At 36.0% G+C, this 12,705-nt stretch overlaps 1 pseudogene; it reads left to right on the top strand.

Moving 5' to 3' along the window:
* Nucleotides 1-4,926: 4,926 nt before the first annotated feature.
* On the top strand, nucleotides 4,927-5,857 carry LOC100068988 (olfactory receptor 4C15-like; annotated as a pseudogene).
* Nucleotides 5,858-12,705: the final 6,848 nt, after the last annotated feature.

The following is a 12,705-nucleotide window of genomic DNA, read 5'->3' as shown; positions in this document are numbered from 1 at the left end:
TGCACAGGTAAATAATAATCCTAGATCTAAAATATAGTACACTGAATAACTTGACAAGGAGAGTAATTAAGAATGGCATTTTAGGGCTCGCCCCTGGCAGAGTGGTTAAATTCATGTGCTGCACTTCAGTGGCCCAGGGTTTTGCTGGTTCAGATCCTGGGCATGGACCTGACTCCACTCATCCAGCCATGCTGAGGTGGCATCCCACACAGCAGAACTAGAAGGACCTACAACTTCAATGTACAGCTATGTACTGGGGGGCTTTGGGGAGAAGAAGAGAAATAGATTGACAACAGGTGGCTCAGGGCCAATCTTAAAAAAAAAAAGTAAAACCAAAACCCCAAAATGGCTGATTTATATATTAAAAAATGAGATTTTAATGTATTCTTTTAATTTGTAATAAATATATTTATTTATGAAACTATATGCAGATGTGACTGTTATGTGGAGATAGGTACATATAAATGCATCTAAAATTTACTGCTTGAAATATAACTACAAAACACTAGTTAGTAACCTTACAACTAATTCCTCATATAAGTTTGAACATTATACATACTTCAAAGTTGAAATTTCTATTATTTTCAAAAGAATAGATACTAGAATTACTTTGTTACCAAAATGAATAGGAAGGAAATAGTGGACATTGTGGATATTAGGGAGACAAAATTCCCAAGGTCACAGCCCCACAGGATCACCCAGAGCCCATAGTTCAGGCTGTGAGGGGTCCTGAGCAATCTTTGCTGCAGCTTCAGCATATTAAAGAGTAAGATATCAAGAGAGGAAAGACCATGGAATCTTCCAGGAGAAATGTGAACAGAAAAAGTTGCTTCCTATAGGAGTATATGCCATTAAAACTGATCAAAGTGAGAGATGGGAAGGCTGGGTCCATGATACAACTACTTATGGAAGGTTTACAATAGTTTAAAGTTTTAATACAAGATTCTACGTTATGTTAGGATATTAATTCCTCCTATGCAAGTTAATTATACAAGATAGATAATAAAATTATCCTCAAACCCCATCTCCTTTTTCTGATCAGTTCAATACGATGTTGTTGGTTTTAAATGTTAAAAGATTTTAGTGTTAAATCTTGTAATTAGATCAAGGTACGAATTGAAAATAAAGTCTCTACCATTTTCATATGTTCTGTTCTTGATTTTAAAATTATACTAAAATGTTCAAATGGATAAAGTTATCACAATTTTTCTTGTTTTTCTCATTTACCATATTGTAAAAATGCTTTACAATCTATGTCCTCATATTATTAATTAGTATTTTGTTCACAGAACACTGTGCTATTAATTCGTAGTAGTCCAATTCACACAAACACCTTTCTATTATTGAACATTTTAGATATTTCTAAATTTTCACTATTATAAATGACATTTATCATCTTCCATTATGAAACTTACACCTTATTTCACTTTCAGAACAATTTTTAAGATTGGGATTACTAGTATGATGAGTGTAAACATGTTTATGATTCTGGAAATATTTGCTAAAATGTGTTCCAAAAGAATTACATGCATGAAGTAGTTTCATTGCAATTTTATGATTGATATAATTAAAAAAACTTGATTTTAAAAATATGTATTCTATTTTTATGATGGATTTAATTTTCTAGCTCACTTCGTGTGTGTAGACACTGTTTAAAAATAATGCTGAAATCAATATTTCAAATTTTCCTTTTGAATTATACATCGCAGAGCATATTCATAACTGTCTTATTGACTCCTACAGTCCGGGCAGCTTGGACAAGTGTTACTGCGTCTATCTTGTGGGAGAGAACTCGGAGGCTTAGCAATCTCTTCAATGACACGTGTCTCTTAAGTGATGAAGATGGGATTGCTAGCCTTTTGATAGCAGAAACCGAACAATTATTGTATTATTTTTCATTAAATGTTTATTTTGGACTAATTTAAGGCTAATAGGAAAATTACCAAGATAGTACAGAGAATTCTTGTATAATCTTCCCTTTACTTCCCGTAATATTATCATCTTACATCACCATGACTGTATTTGGCAAAAGTATATAATGCACATTGATATATTACTCTTAATGAAACACGAGGTTTTATTCATATTTTATTAATTTTCCCACTACTACCCTTTTCCTGTTTTATGGTTCGATCCAGCACAACACATTCCATTTAGGATAATTACCTTTTAAATGACCTAAAGTCATAAATTTGTGATCATAAACTATGAGGACACTGTACTCTCCATTGTCAAAGTTTTAACATTAATTTTGGAAATTTATGTTATCAGAAAAAAGAGAGGGTTGATTTGTTTATATCTAATAAAGATTTTAATTCTGAAATGGTACTATTGTTGGAAATTCTTCAGAAAAGGAAAGTGGAGAGCCTAAGAATTATTTTATTATTAGATTAATGTAGAGCTTTGGTCTTCCTCTCCACCTCGCTACCCAACTTGGCTTTCTTTGTACAATGAAGCTACCTGAAGAAGAAGCAGACACATGTGGGCCTGAGGGCTCCGATACTTTATTCAGGGATTATTAAGGACATTTGCAAGTGTTGCATATTTAAACAACACTGTATCTGCACCGTGACCATAAAATATTTTATATTTGTGAATAAATAAAAGGATCATTAAAAAAAGTACCAACATCAGTCATGGTGGAGCAGGAATTAGTAGTGAAAACGTTGTCATTTCTGCTCTATGTCAATGGCTCTGTGGGCTGTTCTCACCGTCTATAGTCGTGTTCTCCTGTGCTTCTAACTACATAAACATTTTTATGAGCATTGCCATATCTGATTCTCGCAAGAACTCTCTCAATACGCATACTTATTTTTACCCAGTTACAGAAGTAGAACCCGAGTCTTTGAGAATTTACGTTACTTTTCCTCGACACCTCAACATAATGTAACTAAGTAGAAGAGCTGGGATTTGAACCTCGGTCTGTATGAGTCTGGAGCTAATGTTCCTGCTCATTTCATTTGGTTGTCTTTTCTGCTTTGACCCTAGGATAAGCTAATAACTGCTAGATCATTTATTGTATTCTTTACTTTTTAATAAATGGTTGTTGATTGATTCATGACCTTATGGGGTTTGTTTTATGCTCTTGTTTTCTTTATGGCAGCTTGTAGCTGGATGTGAAGTTTATAGTGCTGGCACTGTTTAAGAATGCCTGCTACCCTGGAAACATAATGGAAATGGTTATTTTAAAGTAAGCAAATAGATAGATGTTAGTACATGCAATTGTATTTTTGTTAGTTTTATTAACATTGAAAATTGTTTTTGTTAGCTCTAGGTGGCATTTATAAAAATCAACTTATTTTTAATTCTCGCAGTAAGCCTCATTATGCTTTCATTCACCTATTTAACAAACAATAATTATATATACATGTACACACACAGACAAGCACTGTCAGGCTGATAAGTTTCTGTTATATACATGTAGGTGAGGACAGAATCGTTCTCTGAAGTTGTGTCTTGCTATGGAAAATGAAGTCAAAAGTTGAAGTAATTATCTGGATGACTCATGGAAAAACTTTCTGTGGGTAAGGTGGCTGGCTTTTTAAGTGAGAGTGTAGTTACCACAATTTGTAAAACCATTTTATCAAAAGTGATATTTTTGCATTTTCCAATTTGATCCTCATCATGATCCTGTGAGATAAGCAGATAGGCTACACATGAACATCCCTACTTTACAATATAGTCATAAATTCAAAACAGATATACTTTGGCAAGTTGTACTTGATCAATTGAGCCACATTGTATACATAATTAGCAAGTAATTAATAAAGCCTCAAGACTGACTATATGTGACACACTGTTTCTATTTCTTACCTGTGTGATTGTTGACAATCTGTCATTCGCTCTTTGACTTTCATTAAGGGGCTGCATTTAAACAGAACAAAGGACTCAGAAGGGTTTAACATCTACAGGTGGATGGAGACTGTAGAAAGCCAATGCTGCTCTAAAGTTCTTCTTATAAAAGAAGCATTTTTGCTTCTTTCCCTGTTGATCCAGTGGGAGGGACTTGGGTGTCGAAACCAGCCTGTGTTACAATTCCAGATGCAGCATCTATTATTTGTTTGGCCTTATCTCTTTAAGCATGAGTTACCTCCCAGTAAAATAGGGATAATAAGACCTACCATGGGCTGTTTCCCATGCACTAAGCCATGAATAATTGCTTTCCTCATATTATTGAACTTAGTCATAACGATAAAACTCTTCGTTAGGTATTGTTATTTTTTTATAAACCTCTGTTCTTATTTTTAAATGACGAATGAAGGAAAACACCAACTCAACACATGCGTACTTGTTACCTGTTAGTATTGAGCTAGGCACCTTACCATAGAGCTTTCTCTTTTATAAAAAACAAATTAATTAATCTTAAAGTCCCAATTCAGTTCAGACATTTAAAGAAATAATTAGGGGACTTGTCATGATTTTCAACTGCTTCTTTTACTGGGTGTCATTTCTTCTTCTATTTGTAGATATGAGTCTCCTGATCAGGGATAGTGTGCCAGTCATTGTGCTCCTACTCTATGCAATGAAAGGCACCACTACTTAACTGGCAGCCATCCTTTCTTCAGAACTTGGATACGACTTTAGAATCCTCAACAATTCACTCCAGGAAACCACTATTAAGTGATCAGAGTTGGTGGTTGAGATGAAAACTATTTCTCATCTCTTCCACATGCGAATACCTCCATTCCCCCAAACTGAAACTCTGGCTATTTTTAAGTATTTAATAACTTATCTCCACCTCAATTCTGCCTAACTTCCCAAACCACCTCCCACAATTTTATAATTTTGTTTTCTCAATGAAGACAGAAGCACATAAGATAATTTTTCATATGGATGCCTCCACTTGTAGATGACTATGATACCATAAACTGGTCTGAAGTAACTTTCTCTTCATTTGTGGTAGCTTTCAACTTTCCCTTGGAAATCATGCAAAACCAAAGCTTTGTAACTGAGATTGTCCTCCTGGGTCTTTCAAAGAATCCAAATGTTCAGAAAATAGTATTTGTTGTATTTTCATTGGGCTACATTGCAGCTGTTGGGGGCAACTTGCTAATTGTGGTGACTGTCATGATCAGCCAGGCACTCCTGGGCTCCCCTATGTACTTCTTCCTGGATTTCCTATCCTTCCTGGATGTATGTTTTTCCTCTGCCATTGCCCCAGAGATGATTGTGGACTCTCTCTGTGAGAGGAAAACCATCTCCTTTGAGGGCTGCTTGACCCAGCTTTTTGCTGAGCATCTTTTTGCTGGGGTGCAGGTCATTGTCCTCACTGCCGTGGCCTATGACCACTATGTGGCTATCTGCAAACCCTTGCATTACTCTTCTGTCATGAACTGGAGGCTCTGTGGCATTTTAATGGGGGTAGCCTAGATAGGGGGCTTCCTGCATTCCATGATACAAATTCTCTTTACTTTCCAGCTGCCCTTCTGTGGCCACAATGTCATCGATCATTTCATGTGTGACTTGTACCCATTACTGGAGCTTGCCTGCACTGATACTTACATCTTTTGCCTTTTGGTGGCTGCCAACAGAGGGTTTATCTGCATAATAATCTTCTCCTTATTGCTTCTTTCCTATGGTGCCATCTTGCTCTCTCTGAGAACCCATAGTACTGAAGGGCAGAGGAAGGCTCTCTCCAACTGTGGATCTCATACAGCTGTTATGGTTTTGTTCTTTGTCCCATGCATATTTGTGTATGCATGACCTCCAACTGCTTTCTCCGTGGCAATATTTTACACCATCCTAACTCCCTTGCTCAATCCTTTGATTTACACTTTCAGGAATAAGGAAGTGAAAAATGCCATGAGGAATGTGGTACAGAATAATGATGTTTTCCAATGAAAAACAAAATATTTAACTTTGAAAAAAATTTTTAGTCAAGAATAAAAAAGTCAAATTTTCTTATACAAAAACTTTATGTGAATAGGTCTTTTTGATAGGAGGGAATGTAATGAAATAAAAAAAGCACTAACATGAGAGTCAAGAAATAAGGTTTTCATCCGTAAATCACTTATCAACTCTAATTTGGTTACTCAGTATCCTCATATGTAAATTAGAAAGAGCTGAATTTTATGCTTACTTAGAATCCAATAACCAAAAAAGAATGAAAAGAGAAATCAGACTGCTTGCCATTCACTTCATGCTTTAAAAAAAACCTTATGGAAGGAAGAGAAAAATATCTCAGAGATTAGCAACAGACACTCAAACTATTTCAAGTGAAAAGAAGTTTATATTTATGGCACTGATGTCTGTGACTGATGAAAAACAATCGGGACTCAGGAAGGGCAGAGACTGGAGCATTCTCAGAACCTAACTGTAGGTGTACCTGTATCACATGACCCCATCATTTGACATGGTCCGTGACGAACTGCTACAGAATTTGTATCATTTGGTGAATTTCTTGAGAGACAAAACCTGATTGGCCCAGGCTTGCTTATGGATGAGTTTCTCTTGGGTCAGGTGACCACCTCATACCTGTCAGCTATGGGAGAGGAAGAGGAACCAGATTCCATAAGGGAATCAGCAATGAGCATCTCTTACACAAGTACAATCAAAGGTCACTATTGAGGGAAGCTGTTATGAGTGAAACCAGTACTAAAGCTGCATATACAGTGAGCTGACTTTCCTCCCCTACAGGAGGATCAGAAACCAGAGACATTCGAGTCAACAATAGGTTTCAAGAGAGGGTACTACCTTAATTTACTTGGTTATTTGAATTTTCTTGCCTTTGTCTTCTACCTAGGTCAAAATAATTCTATTTGAATAACAACCAAAAAAAAACATTCAAATTCAGACACATCTTTCATGTCATTCCCATAATTAAGGTTTGTTTGTCTCAGATCGCCAAATGGCCTCTGGAATAAATTATTTACAGAAAACTATTTCGGTCCTCAACACATTAACACTAATAAAATGCTTATTTATTGAGTATTATAGACAAAAATACTAATCATTTTTTTCTTTACTTAATCTTCCATTTCAGACCCAAAGAAGAACATATGATATTAATTTTCTGCCAGAGTATCTGCGTTATTCACTGGAACCCTTATCTTAGTAAGATGCAACTTTAAATGAGCAGAGTTTAAATTAAGGTCCTAATTCATCCTAAAACTAGAGGTGAGACAGAGGTGGGTCAAACTTAAAATAATACAAACCTCAGTTATCATCTCATCCCATTTCGACAGTTTCCATGAATGAATGACTGTAGTCAACTGCCTTCAGTAAAACCCTGGCATTGATTTGACAGAAGATGAAGTCCAGTTACATAATCCAGTCATTCAGGGTACAGTGAATTTTAATGAGCCCTCAGGGTCAGTTCACTTCAGAGCTGGAAGGAACATCAAGAGATCATTGACTCAGCTTCTTGCCTTTGGCCAGTTTAATGGTCTGCTTTGAAACTAGCTTCTGCAAAGTGTTTTCACCGGAACTGGGAAGGCTAATTATTCCCTCAAACATAGGGAGTTAATTTAGGGCTTTTTGACTGGGAAGTTTAATGCATGGACTCATTCATTGGCTGTTCTTGTTTTCCAGGCTAAGAAATCTTATGACATTACTGTATATCTTACTAAAATAAAAAGTAATTTGGACTTGTACTTAAGAGATTTGGATTCTAGGCTCAGTTCTGTTACTAATTAGCAACATGACCTTAGGCGAGTTATTTCTTTTCTTTAGTCTTCAGCTTCTTGTGTCTAAGGAAGGTTAACAAAAGCACAAATAATTCCTCTGCACTTTCTCTGAGCCAGGGATTCTTTCCTTTCATATGTTATATATTTCAGTATTTATAGAGTCTTTTTTTAAAGTAGGTCTTCAGGGTCAGCTCCAATGACCTAGTGGTTCAGTTCAGTGCACTCCACTTCAGTGGCCGAGGTTCAGTTCTGAGGTGTAGACCTACACCATTCATCTATCAGTGGCCATGCTGCTATGGTGCCTCACCTATAAAATAGAGGAAGACTGCAACGCATGTTAGCTCAGGGCAAATCTTCCTCAGCAATATATATATATATATTATATATATATATATAAATAAATAAATAAAAGTAGGTTTCATATTCTCATTTAATTGATGGAGAATCTGAGGCTCAAAGACTTTAAGCAACATCCTAAAAACCTTCTTCAGGATTCTTCTAGTCCATTTGTAACTAAAAAGGCCAGATGTTGGGATATGATTTTCTCTGAGACACATGGGCTTGTTGGTTGCCACTAGACACTTCAGCAAAGTGCAGAGCAAGGTAGAATCTATTCATGGCATTCTTCCACCTCAACATCCATCGCCCATCTTTCTCCTTCCATGCTTACTCTAGACCTCTCACTTCATCCTCATTTAAGGCACCTAGCTTGTAATGTCATATCTTTCAGGTAATTCTTACACCAGAGGGCTGGGTAGTAACATGGTTTTCCAGGTAGCAAAGTAATTTTGTAATGTAATCTATCCAATGTTTAATAGGTTGCGACAATTTCAAAGCAAACACATGTCTTCCCTGTAAGTGGAAGGGCATACATCTTTAAAAAGAAAAAGGAAAAACATAAGAAGTATTCAAGAATTACTTTCCCTTTTCCTTCTTTCCTGTCCTCTTCTGTACACTGATTCATAAGCAAAGATAGGATTAGAAATGGGAGAACATAACATTAAAAATAAAATAAATGAATAAAGATTATTACTTGTAGCCTTTTATAAAGAGAAAATATGAATTTAAAGAGGTTGAGAAACACTTAAATTAACATAGCAGATAAGTAGTGAGACCCAGACTCATGTCTACGTTACATATTTCATTTATCTAGCTGTACCTGACCTCAGGGACTTCCATGCCTCTAGAAGAGATGGCCTGAGCAAATCACATGGAGAAGGGAACAGAGGTTCCTCATCTGCATGTCATAGTGAGTTGAAGTTTAACTAATTGTTCCCAAAGTCTACTTTTGCCCTTGGACTGTCTGAGCTAAGTATCTCGTTGGATATCCTTTGGGACAAAGTTGGGAGTAATGGTTTCCTTGGAGCTCCTGAGGCTAAAAGCCTGCCTTAGGCATTTGCAAACTTTTGTGGGAATTACTATAAATATCCAGTGCAATATAAAGAAAACACTTAACTCACGTTTTTCCAAAAGAGAAACTGTGGGAAGCTAGCTCTTCACAGGCATTTCTCTCTCAAAGCGCAAGAAGGGTTTTCTCCAAAACTTTCCGAGAACCAAATTAAGCAACTTCCCCTGTTTTTCATGATGCTCTCCCCTGCTCCAGTAGAAGTGTGGTTTTGTCTAACCTAGTGCATCTGCTCAGGAACCATGTGAAGCACAGCCACGTGCAGCAGCCCCTTTCCCCATAAACTCGCTACACCCCATAACCTCTAGGATAGAAAGCATTGTAAATCTCAATAAAGTATAGGTTGCATGTTTCATTCAGGCTTCATATAATTCACCATCTAAGTAAATTAAAGTGGTAGATATGAAAAATATACTTTATTGAAAGTCATCTCTTTGCTTATAAGAAAAGAGGTAAGTTTTTCATCCATCTGAAATATTTGCTTCCTTTAGACTAACCTGATGGAATCTATTCTCAGTGTGTCACCCAACCAATAGTGGGGGTACTGGAGAGTATTTCCCCCAATGAAGTGTTATCGTGGTCCAGGGCTCCTAATCCTTCCCTGGCCTCAGGACAAAGCTACACTACCTCTCAAAAGCATCTCTGCTCACAAAGGTTGCACCAAACAGCACCATGTCCCTGAGGACCGCGTGGCAGAAGTTTCTTTCTCGGGGGTCCGCTCATTTGAAGAGTTTCCGGTCAGTGCTGATATTTGTGGGACAGAGCACAACATAGGGCTGCACTTCATACACACCTGGGCTTTCAAGATCCTTGACAATGATTTCTCGTGACCCACAATGCACCCCCTCTCTGGTTTTGGGGCAAGTGATAGTGCAGTGTTAAGGGTGAAAGAAGCTGAATTCTTGGATGAAAGCTTGGGTCAAACTAACTTTTCTAATATTTTTATTAAAAATAATAACTCCAATTCTCTCCGCTCTATATGGCTATCTATTTACCTGACTCTCTCTCTGCTGTCTGCTCACTATAACTCTCCTCTCTCTTACTCTGACTGCATTCAGTCTCTGCTCTTTCCTTCTCTTCACTATTATTCACTTAGATTTCTAGTTTTCTGCTTTGATGTTTGTCTCATCATGAAGTTTACAGAGCTTGATTTGGAGTCAGAAGAGGGAATTAAGGCATCATTTGTCATCTTTCTCTGATGGCTTGGAATTTGTCTTCTCTGGGATGCAATCTACATGATGACTGGGATTTGATGTTTTATATGACATAGAAGGTGAATGCTAGAGAGAGATACTATCCAGTAGCATCTCACTCTAGTTGTAGCCTAACTGTACCAGGTAAAACTTTCCATATCAGAGCTCAAACTCTGTACACAGAAAAAAAAAAAAAAAAAACAAGGCAAATGGCCACAGTTATTTTGTGAGAAAATGCACAGATCAAATGAAATTTAAAAAATGAAAATGTGTTCAAAAGATTAGATTATAGAACAAGAACAATATATAATCTAGGCTTGTCTTTTTGAATTAAACGTATATGTTTAATAAAGCATATAGCAGTATAGGAGCATAGGAGATAGAACCAGACATTTGTGTATGAGTAAAGAAAGAGAAGAGCTGTGGTACAAAATATAAGTGAACTGGTTAACATTTCAGAAGGTAAAGGAAAAAAATAAGGAATAAAGCAGGGAAAACAGCATGCTTCACTACTGTGATGACCCCAAAATCAGAGAGGTAGGCTTGTCTAGGAGTGTTAGGAAACAGTAACTGAATTGAATGATCAGATTCTGAGGTGGGGTTGATCTGACTTACTGCATACACTTTGTCAAGTGCTGCTTCTCTGTACTCATGTCCCTAAATGCTTTCTCTTTACTTATTTAAAATAAAACAAAATAGAATTACGTGACCTCACTTTCATGTTTGTCCATTATCTGCCCACAAATATACCTCCTACAACTTTAATTTAATGAGAGTGGAATTTTACAGAGATCATCTTTATGTTTACCTGAAGCAATTGCTGCTTCTCCTCTTCTTATGATTGTTCTTTACTCACTCTTCTCACCCAATTTCTCCTCTCTTAAGAACAAAAACCTCCCTCTCTTTCATCTTTACCCCCGTGTATGAACGTAATATATTGAAACTGAGTAATCATTAATTCATATTCCCTTTTGTAGTTGTGAGATATGATTGGAACTGTCCATCGGAACTTGTAGTTTTATAACATCTCTAGTTTATCACAGCAAAGTAATATTATTTTCACTGAACTGCGAAGAAACTTAAAGTTTTATTTAGATGTTTGTGTTTATTACAAGTAAAGAGACAATTTGAATTTCTAATATTGAAAATCTAATATTGAAAAATACTATTGAAATTCTACATAAAGAAACCTAGTTTAAGTTTATTGAATACTTGAGTTTCAGAGAAACTCATTGGAATATACAGTTTAACACATTTGAAGCCATAACTCCACTTCTTTCTCATTTTTGAATCTTCACTGACCAAACAGGTTATTCTCTAGGGATCTTTCTACCTTTGGAATCAAAACTGATTTGGTATTATCACAAACAGTTGTGTGTAATTCTTATGTAAGTAACTATCTTATCTAGAGGCATGTTACTCTTCCAACTTGAATGTAAAGAGGTTGAGGACATCTTTCAATGCCACACTACAGTGACTGCAGATGTGAGTAGGTTCTTAGTACATATATGATGACTTGATGGTGTTACTAATTCATTGATGGATTGGTGATTCATGAGAAGGAGGAAGAGTTTCTCAAAATGCATGCTAAAATAAATTCAAGATCATTTGTCATTAATATTTTAAAAATCATCATAGAAATATTATGAGACATAGTAAAAATGATAACTCCCCAACTGAAGTAATAGACTAAACTGGAAAGGAGAGAAAACTTGATAGATTGACTATATAAAAATGAAAAAAAACTAAAGAGCTCAAAATTTAAAAATATCAAAAACTTAACTACAGGGGCTTGCCCCATGGCATAGCAGTTGTGTTCAGAGCGCTTCACTTTGCCAGCCCAGGTTTGTGGTTTCAGATCCCTGGTGCAGACCTATGCCACTCATCAGGCATGCTGTGGCAGCAACCCGCATACAAAAAATAGAAGATTGGCACAGATGTTAGCCCAAGGACAATCTTCCTCAGGCAAAAGGAGGAAGATTGGCAACAGATGTTAGCTCAGGGTGACTCTTCCTTGGAAAAAAAAGAAAAAAAAACTACAGAAGATATATATAATTCAGAAAAGATGAAATACAAGAAAGAAAAATATAAAATATATAAAGTGTTATACCATATCACTAATCAAAGAAATATATAGCATGATTTTAATGCTACTAACCAAGCAAATAAGATAATGCCCCAAGTCAAATTTTTATTAGGAATCTGTTCCGTATTTCTATAATCTTAGAAATAATGGAAAATGATCCAGTCTGTACATAAGAGGGGACATTTAACCAGACAAATATAACACTGAGAAACCTGGAAGAATGGGTAAGAAAGTAAGTTAATTGTGAAGTGTGGAATTGGTTAATTATACATTTTTCAAGGGTACTATTTTTACCCTGTAATCTACTGTTAACTTTGGATATTTTGTTATGAAAATATTTTTGTTTTATAATTAAATTTTCTCTAATAAATATTGAAACATATAAAAAGGCCATTA

Source organism: Equus caballus, chromosome 16, assembly GCF_041296265.1.
Source record: "Equus caballus isolate H_3958 breed thoroughbred chromosome 16, TB-T2T, whole genome shotgun sequence".
Lineage (NCBI taxonomy): Eukaryota > Metazoa > Chordata > Mammalia > Perissodactyla > Equidae > Equus > Equus caballus.
This window is presented reverse-complemented; position numbering and strand designations above follow the sequence as displayed.